This window comes from Lissotriton helveticus, chromosome 4_1 (assembly GCF_964261635.1).
Source record: "Lissotriton helveticus chromosome 4_1, aLisHel1.1, whole genome shotgun sequence".
In the NCBI taxonomy this organism is placed as follows: domain Eukaryota; kingdom Metazoa; phylum Chordata; class Amphibia; order Caudata; family Salamandridae; genus Lissotriton; species Lissotriton helveticus.
The window spans coordinates 970,686,288-970,703,585 of NC_136063.1; the positions used below are offsets into that span (position 1 = coordinate 970,686,288).

At 32.9% G+C, this 17,298-nt stretch overlaps 6 non-coding genes across 6 annotated transcripts; all 6 read left to right on the top strand.

The window, feature by feature from the left end:
- The first annotated feature begins 455 nt into the window (after window positions 1-455).
- TRNAI-AAU (transfer RNA isoleucine (anticodon AAU)) lies at window positions 456-529 on the top strand. Its single transcript has one exon. It is a non-coding gene; the product is annotated as a tRNA-Ile (tRNA).
- Window positions 530-1,315: 786 nt separating this feature from the next.
- On the top strand, window positions 1,316-1,389 carry TRNAI-AAU (transfer RNA isoleucine (anticodon AAU)). The gene has a single exon. It is a non-coding gene; the product is annotated as a tRNA-Ile (tRNA).
- Window positions 1,390-3,692: 2,303 nt separating this feature from the next.
- Window positions 3,693-3,766, top strand: TRNAI-AAU (transfer RNA isoleucine (anticodon AAU)). The gene has a single exon. It is a non-coding gene; the product is annotated as a tRNA-Ile (tRNA).
- A 786-nt stretch (window positions 3,767-4,552) lies between these two features.
- On the top strand, window positions 4,553-4,626 carry TRNAI-AAU (transfer RNA isoleucine (anticodon AAU)). The gene has a single exon. It is a non-coding gene; the product is annotated as a tRNA-Ile (tRNA).
- A 4,480-nt stretch (window positions 4,627-9,106) lies between these two features.
- Window positions 9,107-9,180, top strand: TRNAI-AAU (transfer RNA isoleucine (anticodon AAU)). The gene has a single exon. It is a non-coding gene; the product is annotated as a tRNA-Ile (tRNA).
- Window positions 9,181-9,966: 786 nt separating this feature from the next.
- On the top strand, window positions 9,967-10,040 carry TRNAI-AAU (transfer RNA isoleucine (anticodon AAU)). The gene has a single exon. It is a non-coding gene; the product is annotated as a tRNA-Ile (tRNA).
- Window positions 10,041-17,298: the final 7,258 nt, after the last annotated feature.

Below are 17,298 nucleotides of genomic sequence, written 5' to 3' on the forward strand. Positions count from 1 at the left end.
CAAAAGTATTCTATATATTTAGTGAGCCTATTAGTTTAGTCTGTTAGAGCATGAAGTTAAAAACGCAAAGGACATAATTTCAATCAGTCTCCAAGCCAATACTTGATTCTCCTTTAATGTTGAAAATAGATGTATTTTCTTCTGTATCATGTTTACCTCTATATTTCCTTTGCGCAGAAGCTGATAGAATGATTAGATGAATCAATTGAATATAGGTGATGAATTTTTATTTATTGCTAAACCACGTGGAAAAAACGTTACTGGTTCAAAATTCTAACACTAAGTTTGGAAATCTCTTTTGTATTGCAATTTTTTTGAAGTCATATTAGTTTCTTCATGTTGATAATATGAAAGTTAATTCATATTAAACAGTTGAAATTAAGCTTTCCAAATCTCCGAGTTGAACTATCATTAGCACTGCTTCCTGTGCCGGTCCTCCAGAAGATGTGCAAAATGGCCTGTTAGCTCAGTTGGTTAGAGCGTGGTGCTAATAACGCCAAGGTCACAGGTTCGATCCCTGTACAGGCCAAGTTTAATTCTTTGAAAAAAGATGAATTTTTCTTGTGTCTCATTTTGGACTGTTTATCTCCTTGGATCAAACGCCGCTTGAAGGATTGGATGAATACATTTGATATAATTATAGAATTAATTACTATTCTTGAAGCGCCTGGAATATCTATTAATGGTTCTAAGTTCTAACGCCAAGTAACTAAATGTCTTATTTATTGCAATTTATTGAGATCTTTTTTGTTTAGTCTTGTTGATAATATATAAAGATACTATGAATGTAAACAGCTGAATATAAGCTTTCCAACTAGCCCGGATTAACAATCAGTAGGACTTCATCATCTGCTTCATCTTTAATAGTATGCTATATATTTAGTGAGACTATTAGTTTAGTCTGTTAGAGCATGAAGTTAAAAACGCCAAGGACATAATTTCAATCAGTCTCCAAGCCAATACTTGATGCTCCTTTAATGTTGAAAATAGATGTATTTTCTTCTGTATCATGTTTACCTCAATATTTCCTTTGCGCAGAAGCTGATAGAATGATTAGATGAATCAATTGAATATAGGTGATGAATATTTATTTACTGCTAAACCACGTGGAAAAACGTTACTGGTTCAAAATTCTTACACTAAGTATGGAAATCTCTTTTGTATTGCAATTTTTTTGAAGTCATATTAGTTTCTTCATGTTGATAATATGAAAGTTAATTCATATTAAACAGCTGAAATTAAGCTTTCCAAATCTCCTGGTTGAACTATCATTAGCACTGCTCCCTGTGCTGGTACTCCAGAAAATATGAAATTTGGCCTGTTAGCTCAGTTGGTTAGAGCGTGGTGCTAATAACGCCAAGGTCACAGGTTCGATCCCTGTACAGGCCAAGTTTAATTCTTTGAAAAAAGATGAATTTTTCTTGTGTCTCATTTTGGACTGTTTATCTCCTTGGATCAAACGCTGCTTGAAGGATTGGATGAATACATTTGATATAATTATAGAATTAATTACTATTCTTAAAGCGCCTGGAATATCTATTAATGGTTCTAAGTTCTAACGCCAAGTAACTAAATGTCTTATTTATTGCAATTTATTGAGATCTTTTTTGTTTAGTCTTGTTGATAATATATAAAGATACTATGAATGTAAACAGCTGAATATAAGCTTTCCAACTATCCCGGATTAACAATCAGTAGGACTTCATCATCTGCTTCATCTTTAATAGTATACTATATATTTAGTGAGCCTATTAGTTTAGTCTGTTAGAGCATGAAGTTAAAGACGCAAAGGACATAATTTCAATCAGTCTCCAAGCCAATACTTGATTCTCCTTTAATGTTGAAAATAGATGTATTTTCTTCTGTATCATGTTTACCTCTATATTTCCTTTGCGCAGAAGCTGATAGAATGATTAGATGAATCAATTGAATATAGGTGATGAATTTTTATTTATTGCTAAACCACGTGGAAAAAACGTTACTGGTTCAAAATTCTAACACTAAGTATGGAAATCTCTTTTGTATTGCAATTTTTTTGAAGTCATATTAGTTTCTTCATGTTGATATTATGAAAGTTAATTCATATTAAACAGCTGAAATTAAGCTTTCCAAATCTCCTGGTTGAACTATCATCAGCACTGCTTCCAGTGCTGGTCCTCCAGAAGATGTGAAATTTGGCCTGTTAGCTCAGTTGGTAAGAGCGTAGGGCTAATAACGCCAATGTCACATGTTCGATCACTGTACAGGCCAAGTTTAATTCTTTGAAAAAAGATGAATTTTTCTTGTGTCTCATTTTGGACTGTTTATCTCCTTGGATCAAACGCTGCTTGAAGGATTGGATGAATACATTTGATATAATTATAGCATTAATTACTATTCTTAAAGTGCCTGGAATACCTATTAATGGTTCTAAGTTCTAACGCCAAGTAACTAAATGTCTTATTTATTGCAATTTATTGAGATCATTTTTGTTTAGTCTTGTTGATAATATATAAAGATACTATGAATGTAAACAGCTGAATATAAGCTTTCCAACTATCCCGGATGAACAATCAGTAGGACTATATCATCTGCTTCATCTTCAATAGTATACTATATATTTAGTGAGACTATTAGTTTAGTCTGTTAGAGCATGAAGTTAAAAACGCCAAGGACATACTTTCAATCAGTCTCCAAGCCAATACTTGATGCACCTTTAATGTTGAAAATAGATGTATTTTCTACTGTATCATGTTTATCTCTATATTTCCTTTGAGGAGAAGCTGATAAAATGATTAGATGAATCAATTCAATATAGGTGATGAATATTTATTTATTGCTTAACCACATGGAAAAAGTTAATGGTTCTAAGTTCTAACACTAAGTATGAAAATCTCTTTTGTATTGTAAGTTTTTCTAAGTCATATTAGTTTCTTCATGTTGATAATATATAACAATAACTTCATGGTAAACTGCTGAAATTAAGCTTTCCAAATCTCCTAGGTTAACTATCACTTGCCCTTCTTCATATGCTGGACCTCCAGGTAGTTGTGCAAAATGGCCTGTTAGCTCTGATGGTTAGAGCGAGGTGCTAATAACGCCAAGGTCACATGTTCGATCCCTGTACAGCCCAAGTTTAATTGTTTGAACAAAGATGAATTTTTCTTGTGTTTCATTTTGGACTGTTTATCTCCTTGAATCACACGCTGCTTGAAGGATTGGATGGAATCAGTAGCATTTCATCATCTGCTAATTCTTCAAAAGTATTCTATATATTTAGTGAGCCTATTAGTTTAGTCTGTTAGAGCATGAAGTTAAAAACGCAAAGGACATAATTTCAATCAGTCTCCAAGCCAATACTTGATTCTCCTTTAATGTTGAAAATAGATGTATTTTCTTCTGTATCATGTTTACCTCTATATTTCCTTTGCGCAGAAGCTGATAGAATGATTAGATGAATCAATTGAATATAGGTGATGAATTTTTATTTATTGCTAAACCACGTGGAAAAAACGTTACTGGTTCAAAATTCTAACACTAAGTATGGAAATCTCTTTTGTATTGCAATTTTTTTGAAGTCATATTAGTTTCTTCATGTTGATAATATGAAAGTTAATTCATATTAAACAGTTGAAATTAAGCTTTCCAAATCTCCGAGTTGAACTATCATTAGCACTGCTTCCTGTGCCGGTCCTCCAGAAGATGTGCAAAATGGCCTGTTAGCTCAGTTGGTTAGAGCGTGGTGCTAATAACGCCATGGTCACAGGTTCGATCCCTGTACAGGCCAAGTTTAATTCTTTGAAAAAAGATGAATTTTTCTTGTGTCTCATTTTGGACTGTTTATCTCCTTGGATCAAACGCCGCTTGAAGGATTGGATGAATACATTTGATATAATTATAGAATTAATTACTATTCTTGAAGCGCCTGGAATATCTATTAATGGTTCTAAGTTCTAACGCCAAGTAACTAAATGTCTTATTTATTGCAATTTATTGAGATCTTTTTTGTTTAGTCTTGTTGATAATATATAAAGATACTATGAATGTAAACAGCTGAATATAAGCTTTCCAACTAGCCCGGATTAACAATCAGTAGGACTTCATCATCTGCTTCATCTTTAATAGTATGCTATATATTTAGTGAGACTATTACTTTAGTCTGTTAGAGCATGAAGTTAAAAACGCCAAGGACATAATTTCAATCAGTCTCCAAGCCAATACTTGATGCTCCTTTAATGTTGAAAATAGATGTATTTTCTTCTGTATCATGTTTACCTCAATATTTCCTTTGCGCAGAAGCTGATAGAATGATTAGATGAATCAATTGAATATAGGTGATGAATATTTATTTACTGCTAAACCACGTGGAAAAACGTTACTGGTTCAAAATTCTTACACTAAGTATGGAAATCTCTTTTGTATTGCAATTTTTTTGAAGTCATATTAGTTTCTTCATGTTGATAATATGAAAGTTAATTCATATTAAACAGCTGAAATTAAGCTTTCCAAATCTCCTGGTTGAACTATCATTAGCACTGCTTCCTGTGCCGGTCCTCCAGAAGATGTGCAAAATGGCCTGTTAGCTCAGTTGGTTAGAGCGTGGTGCTAATAACGCCAAGGTCACAGGTTCGATCCCTGTACAGGCCAAGTTTAATTCTTTGAAAAAAGATGAATTTTTCTTGTGTCTCATTTTGGACTGTTTATCTCCTTGGATCAAACGCTGCTTGAAGGATTGGATGAATACATTTGATATAATTATAGAATTAATTACTATTCTTAAAGCGCCTGGAATATCTATTAATGGTTCTAAGTTCTAACGCCAAGTAACTAAATCTCTTATTTATTGCAATTTATTGAGATCATTTTTGTTTAGTCTTGTTGATAATATATAAAGATACTATGAATGTAAACAGCTGAATATAAGCTTTCCAACTATCCCGGATTAACAATCAGTAGGACTTCATCATCTGCTTCATCTTCAATAGTATACTATATATTTAGTGAGACTATTAGTTTAGTCTGTTAGAGCATGAAGTTAAAAACGCCAAGGACATACTTTCAATCAGTCTCCAAGCCAATACTTGATGCACCTTTAACGTTGAAAATAGATGTATTTTCTACTGTATCATGTTTATCTCTATATTTCCTTTGAGGAGAAGCTGATAAAATGATTAGATGAATCAATTCAATATAGGTGATGAATATTTATGTATTGCTTAACCACATGGAAAAAACGTTAATGGTTCTAAGTTCTAACACTAAGTATGAAAATCTCTTTTGTATTGTAATTTTTTTTAAAACATATTAGTTTCTTCATGTTGATAATATATAACAATAACTTCATGGTAAACTGCTGAAATTAAGCTTTCCAAATTTCCTGGGTTAACTATCATTTGCCCTTCTTCATTTGCTGGACCTCCAGGTAGTTGTGCAAAATGGCCTGTTAGCTCAGATGGTTAGAGCGTGGTGCTAATAACGCCAAGGTCACAGGTTCGATCCCTTTACAGGCCAAGTTTAATTGTTTGAACAAAGATGAATTTTTCTTGTGTCTCATTTTGGACTGTTTATCTCCTTGAATCACACGCTGCTTGAAGGATTGGATGGAATCAGTAGCATTTCATCATCTGCTAATTCTTTAAAAGTATTCTATATATTTAGTGAGCCTATTAGTTTAGTCTGTTAGAGCATGAAGTTAAAAACGCAAAGGACATAATTTCAATCAGTCTCCAAGCCAATACTTGATGCTCCTTTAATGTTGAAAATAGATGTATTTTCTTCTGTATCATGTTTACCTCTATATTACCTTTGCGCAGAAGCTGATAGAATGATTAGATGAATCAATTGAATATAGGTGATAAATATTTATTTATTGCTAAACCACGTGGAAAAAACTTTACTGGTTCAAAATTCTAACACTAAGTATGGAAATCTCTTTTGTATTGCAATTTTTTTGAAGTCATATTAGTTTCTTCATGTTGATAATATGAAAGTTAATTCATATTAAACAGCTGAAATTAAGCTTTCCAAATCTCCCGGTTGAACTATCATTAGCACTGCTTCCTGTGCTGGTCCTCCAGAAGATGTGAAATTTGGCCAGTTAGCTCAGTTGGTTAGAGCGTGGTGCTAATAACGCCAAGGTCACAGGTTCGATCACTGTACATGCCAAGTTTAATTCTTTGAAAAAAGATGAATTTTTCTTGTGTCTCATTTTGGACTGTTTATCTCCTTGGATCAAACGCTGCTTGAAGGATTGGATGAATACATTTGATATAATTATAGAATTAATCACTATTCTTAAAGCGCCTGGAATATCTATTAATGGTTCTAAGTTCTAACGCCAAGTAACTAAATCTCTTATTTATTGCAATTTATTGAGATCTTTTTTGTTTAGTCTTGTTGATAATATATAAAGATACTATGAATGTAAACAGCTGAATATAAGCTTTCCAACTATCCCGGATTAACAATCAGTAGGACTTCATCATCTGCTTCATCTTCAATAGTATGCTATATATTTAGTGACTCTATTAGTTTAGTCTGTTAGAGCATGAAGTTAAAAACGCCAAGGACATACTTTCAATCAGTCTCCAAGCCAATACTTGATGCTCCTTTAATGTTAAAAATAGATGTATTTTCTACTGTATCATGTTTATCTCTATATTTCCTTTGAGGAGAAGCTGATAAAATGATTAGATGAATCAATTCAATATAGGTGATGAATATTTATTTATTGCTTAACCACATGGAAAAAACGTTAATGGTTCTAAGTTCTACCACTAAGTATGAAAATCTCTTTTGTATTGTAACTTTTTTTAAGTCATATTAGTTTCTTCATGTTGATAATATATAACAATAACTTCATGGTAAACTGCTGACATTAAGCTTTCCAAATCTCCTAGGTTAACTATCATTTGCCCTTCTTCATATGCTGGACCTCCAGGTAGTTGTGCAAAATGGCCTGTTAGCTCAGATGGTTAGAGCGTGGTGCTAATAACGCCAAGGTCACAGGTTCGATCCCTGTACAGGCGAAGTTTAATTGTTTGAACAAAGATGAATTTTTCTTGTGTCTCATTTTGGACTGTTTATCTCCTTGAATCACACGCTGCTTGAAGGATTGGATGGAATCAGTAGCATTTCATCATCTGCTAATTCTTCAAAAGTATTCTATATATTTAGTGAGCCTATTAGTTTAGTCTGTTAGAGCATGAAGTTAAAAACGCAAAGGACATAATTTCAATCAGTCTCCAAGCCAATACTTGATTCTCCTTTAATGTTGAAAATAGATGTGTTTTCTTCTTTATCATGTTTACCTCTATATTTCCTTTGCGCAGAAGCTGATAGAATGATTAGATGAATCAATTGAATATAGGTGATGAATTTTTATTCATTGCTAAACCACGTGGGAAAAACTTTACTGGTTCAAAATTCTAACACTAAGTATGGAAATCTCTTTTGTATTGCAATTTTTTTGAAGTCATATTAGTTTCTTCATGTTGATAATATGAAAGTTAATTCATATTAAACAGCTGAAATAAAACTTTCCAAATCTCCTGGTTGAACTATCATTAGCACTGCTTCCTGTGCTGGTCCTCCACAAGATATGAAATTTGGCCTGTTAGCTCAGTTGGTTAGAGCGTGGTGCTAATAACGCCAAGGTCACAGGTTAGATCAGTGTACAGGCCAAGTTTAATTCTTTGAAAAAAGATGAATTTTTCTTGTGTCTCATTTTGGACTGTTTATCTCCTTGGATCAAACGCTGCTTGAAGGATTGGATGAATACATTTGATATAATTATAGAATTAATTACTATTCTTAAAGCGCCTGGAATATCTATTAATGGTTCTAAGTTCTAACGCCAAGTAACTAAATCTCTTATTTATTGCAATTTATTGAGATCATTTTTGTTTAGTCTTGTTGATAATATATAAAGATACTATGAATGTAAACAGCTGAATATAAGCTTTCCAACTATCCCGGATTAACAATCAGTAGGACTTCATCATCTGCTTCATCTTCAATAGTATACTATATATTTAGTGAGACTATTAGTTTAGTCTGTTAGAGCATGAAGTTAAAAACGCCAAGGACATACTTTCAATCAGTCTCCAAGCCAATACTTGATGCACCTTTAATGTTGAAAATAGATGTATTTTCTACTGTATCATGTTTATCTCTATATTTCCTTTGAGGAGAAGCTGATAAAATGATTAGATGAATCAATTCAATATAGGTGATGAATATTTATGTATTGCTTAACCACATGGAAAAAACGTTAATGGTTCTAAGTTCTAACACTAAGTATGAAAATCTCTTTTGTATTGTAATTTTTTTTAAAACATATTAGTTTCTTCATGTTGATAATATATAACAATAACTTCATGGTAAACTGCTGAAATTAAGCTTTCCAAATTTCCTGGGTTAACTATCATTTGCCCTTCTTCATTTGCTGGACCTCCAGGTAGTTGTGCAAAATGGCCTGTTAGCTCAGATGGTTAGAGCGTGGTGCTAATAACGCCAAGGTCACAGGTTCGATCCCTTTACAGGCCAAGTTTAATTGTTTGAACAAAGATGAATTTTTCTTGTGTCTCATTTTGGACTGTTTATCTCCTTGAATCACACGCTGCTTGAAGGATTGGATGGAATCAGTAGCATTTCATCATCTGCTAATTCTTCAAAAGTATTCTATATATTTAGTGAGCCTATTAGTTTAGTCTGTTAGAGCATGAAGTTAAAAACGCAAAGGACATAATTTCAATCAGTCTCCAAGCCAATACTTGATTCTCCTTTAATGTTGAAAATAGATGTATTTTCTTCTGTATCATGTTTACCTCTATATTTCCTTTGCGCAGAAGCTGATAGAATGATTAGATGAATCAATTGAATATAGGTGATGAATTTTTATTTATTGCTAAACCACGTGGAAAAAACGTTACTGGTTCAAAATTCTAACACTAAGTTTGGAAATCTCTTTTGTATTGCAATTTTTTTGAAGTCATATTAGTTTCTTCATGTTGATAATATGAAAGTTAATTCATATTAAACAGTTGAAATTAAGCTTTCCAAATCTCCGAGTTGAACTATCATTAGCACTGCTTCCTGTGCCGGTCCTCCAGAAGATGTGCAAAATGGCCTGTTAGCTCAGTTGGTTAGAGCGTGGTGCTAATAACGCCAAGGTCACAGGTTCGATCCCTGTACAGGCCAAGTTTAATTCTTTGAAAAAAGATGAATTTTTCTTGTGTCTCATTTTGGACTGTTTATCTCCTTGGATCAAACGCCGCTTGAAGGATTGGATGAATACATTTGATATAATTATAGAATTAATTACTATTCTTGAAGCGCCTGGAATATCTATTAATGGTTCTAAGTTCTAACGCCAAGTAACTAAATGTCTTATTTATTGCAATTTATTGAGATCTTTTTTGTTTAGTCTTGTTGATAATATATAAAGATACTATGAATGTAAACAGCTGAATATAAGCTTTCCAACTAGCCCGGATTAACAATCAGTAGGACTTCATCATCTGCTTCATCTTTAATAGTATGCTATATATTTAGTGAGACTATTAGTTTAGTCTGTTAGAGCATGAAGTTAAAAACGCCAAGGACATAATTTCAATCAGTCTCCAAGCCAATACTTGATGCTCCTTTAATGTTGAAAATAGATGTATTTTCTTCTGTATCATGTTTACCTCAATATTTCCTTTGCGCAGAAGCTGATAGAATGATTAGATGAATCAATTGAATATAGGTGATGAATATTTATTTACTGCTAAACCACGTGGAAAAACGTTACTGGTTCAAAATTCTTACACTAAGTATGGAAATCTCTTTTGTATTGCAATTTTTTTGAAGTCATATTAGTTTCTTCATGTTGATAATATGAAAGTTAATTCATATTAAACAGCTGAAATTAAGCTTTCCAAATCTCCTGGTTGAACTATCATTAGCACTGCTTCCTGTGCCGGTCCTCCAGAAGATGTGCAAAATGGCCTGTTAGCTCAGTTGGTTAGAGCGTGGTGCTAATAACGCCAAGGTCACAGGTTCGATCCCTGTACAGGCCAAGTTTAATTCTTTGAAAAAAGATGAATTTTTCTTGTGTCTCATTTTGGACTGTTTATCTCCTTGGATCAAACGCTGCTTGAAGGATTGGATGAATACATTTGATATAATTATAGAATTAATTACTATTCTTAAAGCGCCTGGAATATCTATTAATGGTTCTAAGTTCTAACGCCAAGTAACTAAATCTCTTATTTATTGCAATTTATTGAGATCATTTTTGTTTAGTCTTGTTGATAATATATAAAGATACTATGAATGTAAACAGCTGAATATAAGCTTTCCAACTATCCCGGATTAACAATCAGTAGGACTTCATCATCTGCTTCATCTTCAATAGTATACTATATATTTAGTGAGACTATTAGTTTAGTCTGTTAGAGCATGAAGTTAAAAACGCCAAGGACATACTTTCAATCAGTCTCCAAGCCAATACTTGATGCACCTTTAACGTTGAAAATAGATGTATTTTCTACTGTATCATGTTTATCTCTATATTTCCTTTGAGGAGAAGCTGATAAAATGATTAGATGAATCAATTCAATATAGGTGATGAATATTTATGTATTGCTTAACCACATGGAAAAAACGTTAATGGTTCTAAGTTCTAACACTAAGTATGAAAATCTCTTTTGTATTGTAATTTTTTTTAAAACATATTAGTTTCTTCATGTTGATAATATATAACAATAACTTCATGGTAAACTGCTGAAATTAAGCTTTCCAAATTTCCTGGGTTAACTATCATTTGCCCTTCTTCATTTGCTGGACCTCCAGGTAGTTGTGCAAAATGGCCTGTTAGCTCAGATGGTTAGAGCGTGGTGCTAATAACGCCAAGGTCACAGGTTCGATCCCTTTACAGGCCAAGTTTAATTGTTTGAACAAAGATGAATCGTTCTTGTGTCTCATTTTGGACTGTTTATCTCCTTGAATCACACGCTGCTTGAAGGATTGGATGGAATCAGTAGCATTTCATCATCTGCTAATTCTTTAAAAGTATTCTATATATTTAGTGAGCCTATTAGTTTAGTCTGTTAGAGCATGAAGTTAAAAACGCAAAGGACATAATTTCAATCAGTCTCCAAGCCAATACTTGATGCTCCTTTAATGTTGAAAATAGATGTATTTTCTTCTGTATCATGTTTACCTCTATATTACCTTTGCGCAGAAGCTGATAGAATGATTAGATGAATCAATTGAATATAGGTGATAAATATTTATTTATTGCTAAACCACGTGGAAAAAACTTTACTGGTTCAAAATTCTAACACTAAGTATGGAAATCTCTTTTGTATTGCAATTTTTTTGAAGTCATATTAGTTTCTTCATGTTGATAATATGAAAGTTAATTCATATTAAACAGCTGAAATTAAGCTTTCCAAATCTCCCGGTTGAACTATCATTAGCACTGCTTCCTGTGCTGGTCCTCCAGAAGATGTGAAATTTGGCCAGTTAGCTCAGTTGGTTAGAGCGTGGTGCTAATAACGCCAAGGTCACAGGTTCGATCACTGTACATGCCAAGTTTAATTCTTTGAAAAAAGATGAATTTTTCTTGTGTCTCATTTTGGACTGTTTATCTCCTTGGATCAAACGCTGCTTGAAGGATTGGATGAATACATTTGATATAATTATAGAATTAATCACTATTCTTAAAGCGCCTGGAATATCTATTAATGGTTCTAAGTTCTAACGCCAAGTAACTAAATCTCTTATTTATTGCAATTTATTGAGATCTTTTTTGTTTAGTCTTGTTGATAATATATAAAGATACTATGAATGTAAACAGCTGAATATAAGCTTTCCAACTATCCCGGATTAACAATCAGTAGGACTTCATCATCTGCTTCATCTTCAATAGTATGCTATATATTTAGTGACTCTATTAGTTTAGTCTGTTAGAGCATGAAGTTAAAAACGCCAAGGACATACTTTCAATCAGTCTCCAAGCCAATACTTGATGCTCCTTTAATGTTGAAAATAGATGTATTTTCTACTGTATCATGTTTATCTCTATATTTCCTTTGAGGAGAAGCTGATAAAATGATTAGATGAATCAATTCAATATAGGTGATGAATATTTATTTATTGCTTAACCACATGGAAAAAACGTTAATGGTTCTAAGTTCTACCACTAAGTATGAAAATCTCTTTTGTATTGTAACTTTTTTTAAGTCATATTAGTTTCTTCATGTTGATAATATATAACAATAACTTCATGGTAAACTGCTGACATTAAGCTTTCCAAATCTCCTAGGTTAACTATCATTTGCCCTTCTTCATATGCTGGACCTCCAGGTAGTTGTGCAAAATGGCCTGTTAGCTCAGATGGTTAGAGCGTGGTGCTAATAACGCCAAGGTCACAGGTTCGATCCCTGTACAGGCGAAGTTTAATTGTTTGAACAAAGATGAATTTTTCTTGTGTCTCATTTTGGACTGTTTATCTCCTTGAATCACACGCTGCTTGAAGGATTGGATGGAATCAGTAGCATTTCATCATCTGCTAATTCTTCAAAAGTATTCTATATATTTAGTGAGCCTATTAGTTTAGTCTGTTAGAGCATGAAGTTAAAAACGCAAAGGACATAATTTCAATCAGTCTCCAAGCCAATACTTGATTCTCCTTTAATGTTGAAAATAGATGTGTTTTCTTCTTTATCATGTTTACCTCTATATTTCCTTTGCGCAGAAGCTGATAGAATGATTAGATGAATCAATTGAATATAGGTGATGAATTTTTATTTATTGCTAAACCACGTGGGAAAAACTTTACTGGTTCAAAATTCTAACACTAAGTATGGAAATCTCTTTTGTATTGCAATTTTTTTGAAGTCATATTAGTTTCTTCATGTTGATAATATGAAAGTTAATTCATATTAAACAGCTGAAATAAAACTTTCCAAATCTCCTGGTTGAACTATCATTAGCACTGCTTCCTGTGCTGGTCCTCCACAAGATATGAAATTTGGCCTGTTAGCTCAGTTGGTTAGAGCGTGGTGCTAATAACGCCAAGGTCACAGGTTAGATCAGTGTACAGGCCAAGTTTAATTCTTTGAAAAAAGATGAATTTTTCTTGTGTCTCATTTTGGACTGTTTATCTCCTTGGATCAAACGCTGCTTGAAGGATTGGATGAATACATTTGATATAATTATAGAATTAATTACTATTCTTAAAGCGCCTGGAATATCTATTAATGGTTCTAAGTTCTAACGCCAAGTAACTAAATCTCTTATTTATTGCAATTTATTGAGATCATTTTTGTTTAGTCTTGTTGATAATATATAAAGATACTATGAATGTAAACAGCTGAATATAAGCTTTCCAACTATCCCGGATTAACAATCAGTAGGACTTCATCATCTGCTTCATCTTCAATAGTATACTATATATTTAGTGAGACTATTAGTTTAGTCTGTTAGAGCATGAAGTTAAAAACGCCAAGGACATACTTTCAATCAGTCTCCAAGCCAATACTTGATGCACCTTTAATGTTGAAAATAGATGTATTTTCTACTGTATCATGTTTATCTCTATATTTCCTTTGAGGAGAAGCTGATAAAATGATTAGATGAATCAATTCAATATAGGTGATGAATATTTATGTATTGCTTAACCACATGGAAAAAACGTTAATGGTTCTAAGTTCTAACACTAAGTATGAAAATCTCTTTTGTATTGTAATTTTTTTTAAAACATATTAGTTTCTTCATGTTGATAATATATAACAATAACTTCATGGTAAACTGCTGAAATTAAGCTTTCCAAATTTCCTGGGTTAACTATCATTTGCCCTTCTTCATTTGCTGGACCTCCAGGTAGTTGTGCAAAATGGCCTGTTAGCTCAGATGGTTAGAGCGTGGTGCTAATAACGCCAAGGTCACAGGTTCGATCCCTTTACAGGCCAAGTTTAATTGTTTGAACAAAGATGAATTTTTCTTGTGTCTCATTTTGGACTGTTTATCTCCTTGAATCACACGCTGCTTGAAGGATTGGATGGAATCAGTAGCATTTCATCATCTGCTAATTCTTCAAAAGTATTCTATATATTTAGTGAGCCTATTAGTTTAGTCTGTTAGAGCATGAAGTTAAAAACGCAAAGGACATAATTTCAATCAGTCTCCAAGCCAATACTTGATGCTCCTTTAATGTTGAAAATAGATGTATTTTCTTCTGTATCATGTTTACCTCTATATTACCTTTGCGCAGAAGCTGATAGAATGATTAGATGAATCAATTGAATATAGGTGATGAATATTTATTTATTGCTAAACCACGTGGAAAAAACTTTACTGGTTCAAAATTCTAACACTAAGTATGGAAATCTCTTTTGTATTGCAATTTTTTTGAAGTCATATTAGTTTCTTCATGTTGATAATATGAAAGTTAATTCATATTAAACAGCTGAAATTAAGCTTTCCAAATCTCCCGGTTGAACTATCATTAGCACTGCTTCCTGTGCTGGTCCTCCAGAAGATGTGAAATTTGGCCAGTTAGCTCAGTTGGTTAGAGCGTGGTGCTAATAACGCCAAGGTCACAGGTTCGATCACTGTACATGCCAAGTTTAATTCTTTGAAAAAAGATGAATTTTTCTTGTGTCTCATTTTGGACTGTTTATCTCCTTGGATCAAACGCTGCTTGAAGGATTGGATGAATACATTTGATATAATTATAGAATTAATCACTATTCTTAAAGCGCCTGGAATATCTATTAATGGTTCTAAGTTCTAACGCCAAGTAACTAAATCTCTTATTTATTGCAATTTATTGAGATCTTTTTTGTTTAGTCTTGTTGATAATATATAAAGATACTATGAATGTAAACAGCTGAATATAAGCTTTCCAACTATCCCGGATTAACAATCAGTAGGACTTCATCATCTGCTTCATCTTCAATAGTATGCTATATATTTAGTGACTCTATTAGTTTAGTCTGTTAGAGCATGAAGTTAAAAACGCCAAGGACATACTTTCAATCAGTCTCCAAGCCAATACTTGATGCTCCTTTAATGTTGAAAATAGATGTATTTTCTACTGTATCATGTTTATCTCTATATTTCCTTTGAGGAGAAGCTGATAAAATGATTAGATGAATCAATTCAATATAGGTGATGAATATTTATTCATTGCTTAACCACATGGAAAAAACGTTAATGGTTCTAAGTTCTACCACTAAGTATGAAAATCTCTTTTGTATTGTAATTTTTTTTAAGTCATATTAGTTTCTTCATGTTGATAATATATAACAATAACTTCATGGTAAACTGCTGACATTAAGCTTTCCAAATCTCCTAGGTTAACTATCATTTGCCCTTCTTCATATGCTGGACCTCCAGGTAGTTGTGCAAAATGGCCTGTTAGCTCAGATGGTTAGAGCGTGGTGCTAATAACGCCAAGGTCACAGGTTCGATCCCTGTACAGGCGAAGTTTAATTGTTTGAACAAAGATGAATTTTTCTTGAGTCTCATTTTGGACTGTTTATCTCCTTGAATCACACGCTGCTTGAAGGATTGGATGGAATCAGTAGCATTTCATCATCTGCTAATTCTTCAAAAGTATTCTATATATTTAGTGAGCCTATTAGTTTAGTCTGTTAGAGCATGAAGTTAAAAACGCAAAGGACATAATTTCAATCAGTCTCCAAGCCAATACTTGATTCTCCTTTAATGTTGAAAATAGATGTGTTTTCTTCTTTATCATGTTTACCTCTATATTTCCTTTGCGCAGAAGCTGATAGAATGATTAGATGAATCAATTGAATATAGGTGATGAATTTTTATTTATTGCTAAACCACGTGGGAAAAACTTTACTGGTTCAAAATTCTAACACTAAGTATGGAAATCTCTTTTGTATTGCAATTTTTTTGAAGTCATATTAGTTTCTTCATGTTGATAATATGAAAGTTAATTCATATTAAACAGCTGAAATAAAACTTTCCAAATCTCCTGGTTGAACTATCATTAGCACTGCTTCCTGTGCTGGGCCTCCACAAGATATGAAATTTGGCCTGTTAGCTCAGTTGGTTAGAGCGTGGTGCTAATAACGCCAAGGTCACAGGTTAGATCAGTGTACAGGTCAAGTTTAATTCTTTGAAAAAAGATCAATTTTTCTTGTGTCTCATTTTGGACTGTTTATCTCCTTGGATCAAACGCTGCTTTAAGGATTGGATGAATACATTTGATATAATTATAGAATTAATTACTATTCTTAAAGCGCCTGGAATATCTATTAATGGTTCTAAGTTCTAACGCCAAGTAACTAAATCTCTTATTTATTGCAATTGATTGAGATCTTTTTTGTTTAGTCTTGTTGATAATATATAAAGATACTATGAATGTAAACAGCTGAATATAAGCTTTCCAACTATCCCGGATTAACAATCAGTAGGACTTCATCATCTGCTTCATCTTTAATAGTATACTATATATTTAGTGAGACTATTAGTTTAGTCTGTTAGAGCATGAAGTTAAAAACGCCAAGGACATAATTTCAATCAGTCTCCAAGCCAATACTTGATGCTCCTTTAATGTTGAAAATAGATGTATTTTCTTCTGTATCATGTTTACCTCCATATTTCCTTTGCGCAGAAGCTGATAGAATGATTAGATGAATCAATTGAATATAGGTGATGATTTTTTATTTATTGCTAAACCACGTGGAAAAAACTTTACTGGTTCAAAATTCTAACACTAAGTATGGAAATCTCTTTTGTATTGCAATTTTTTTGAAGTCATATTAGTTTCTTCATGTTGATAATATGAAAGTTAATTCATATTAAACAGCTGAAATTAAGCTTTCCTAATCTCCCGGTTGAACTAACATTAGCACTGCTTCCTGTGCCGGTCCTCCAGAAGATGTGCAAATTGGCCTGTTAGCTCAGTTGGTTAGAGCGTGGTGCTAATAACGCCAAGGTCACAGGTTCGATCCCTTTACAGGCCAAGTTTAATTGTTTGAACAAAGATGAATTTTTCTTGTGTCTCATTTTGGACTGTTTATCTCCTTGGATCAAACGCTGCTTGAAGGATTGGATGAATACATTTGATATAATTATAGAATTAATCACTATTCTTAAAGCGCCTGGAATATCTATTAATGGTTCTAAGTTCTAACGCCAAGTAACTAAATCTCTTATTTATTGCAATTTATTGAGATCTTTTTTGTTTAGTCTTGTTGATAATATATAAAGATACTATGAATGTAAACAGCTGAATATAAGCTTTCCAACTATCCCGGATTAACAATCAGTAGGACTTCATCATCTGCT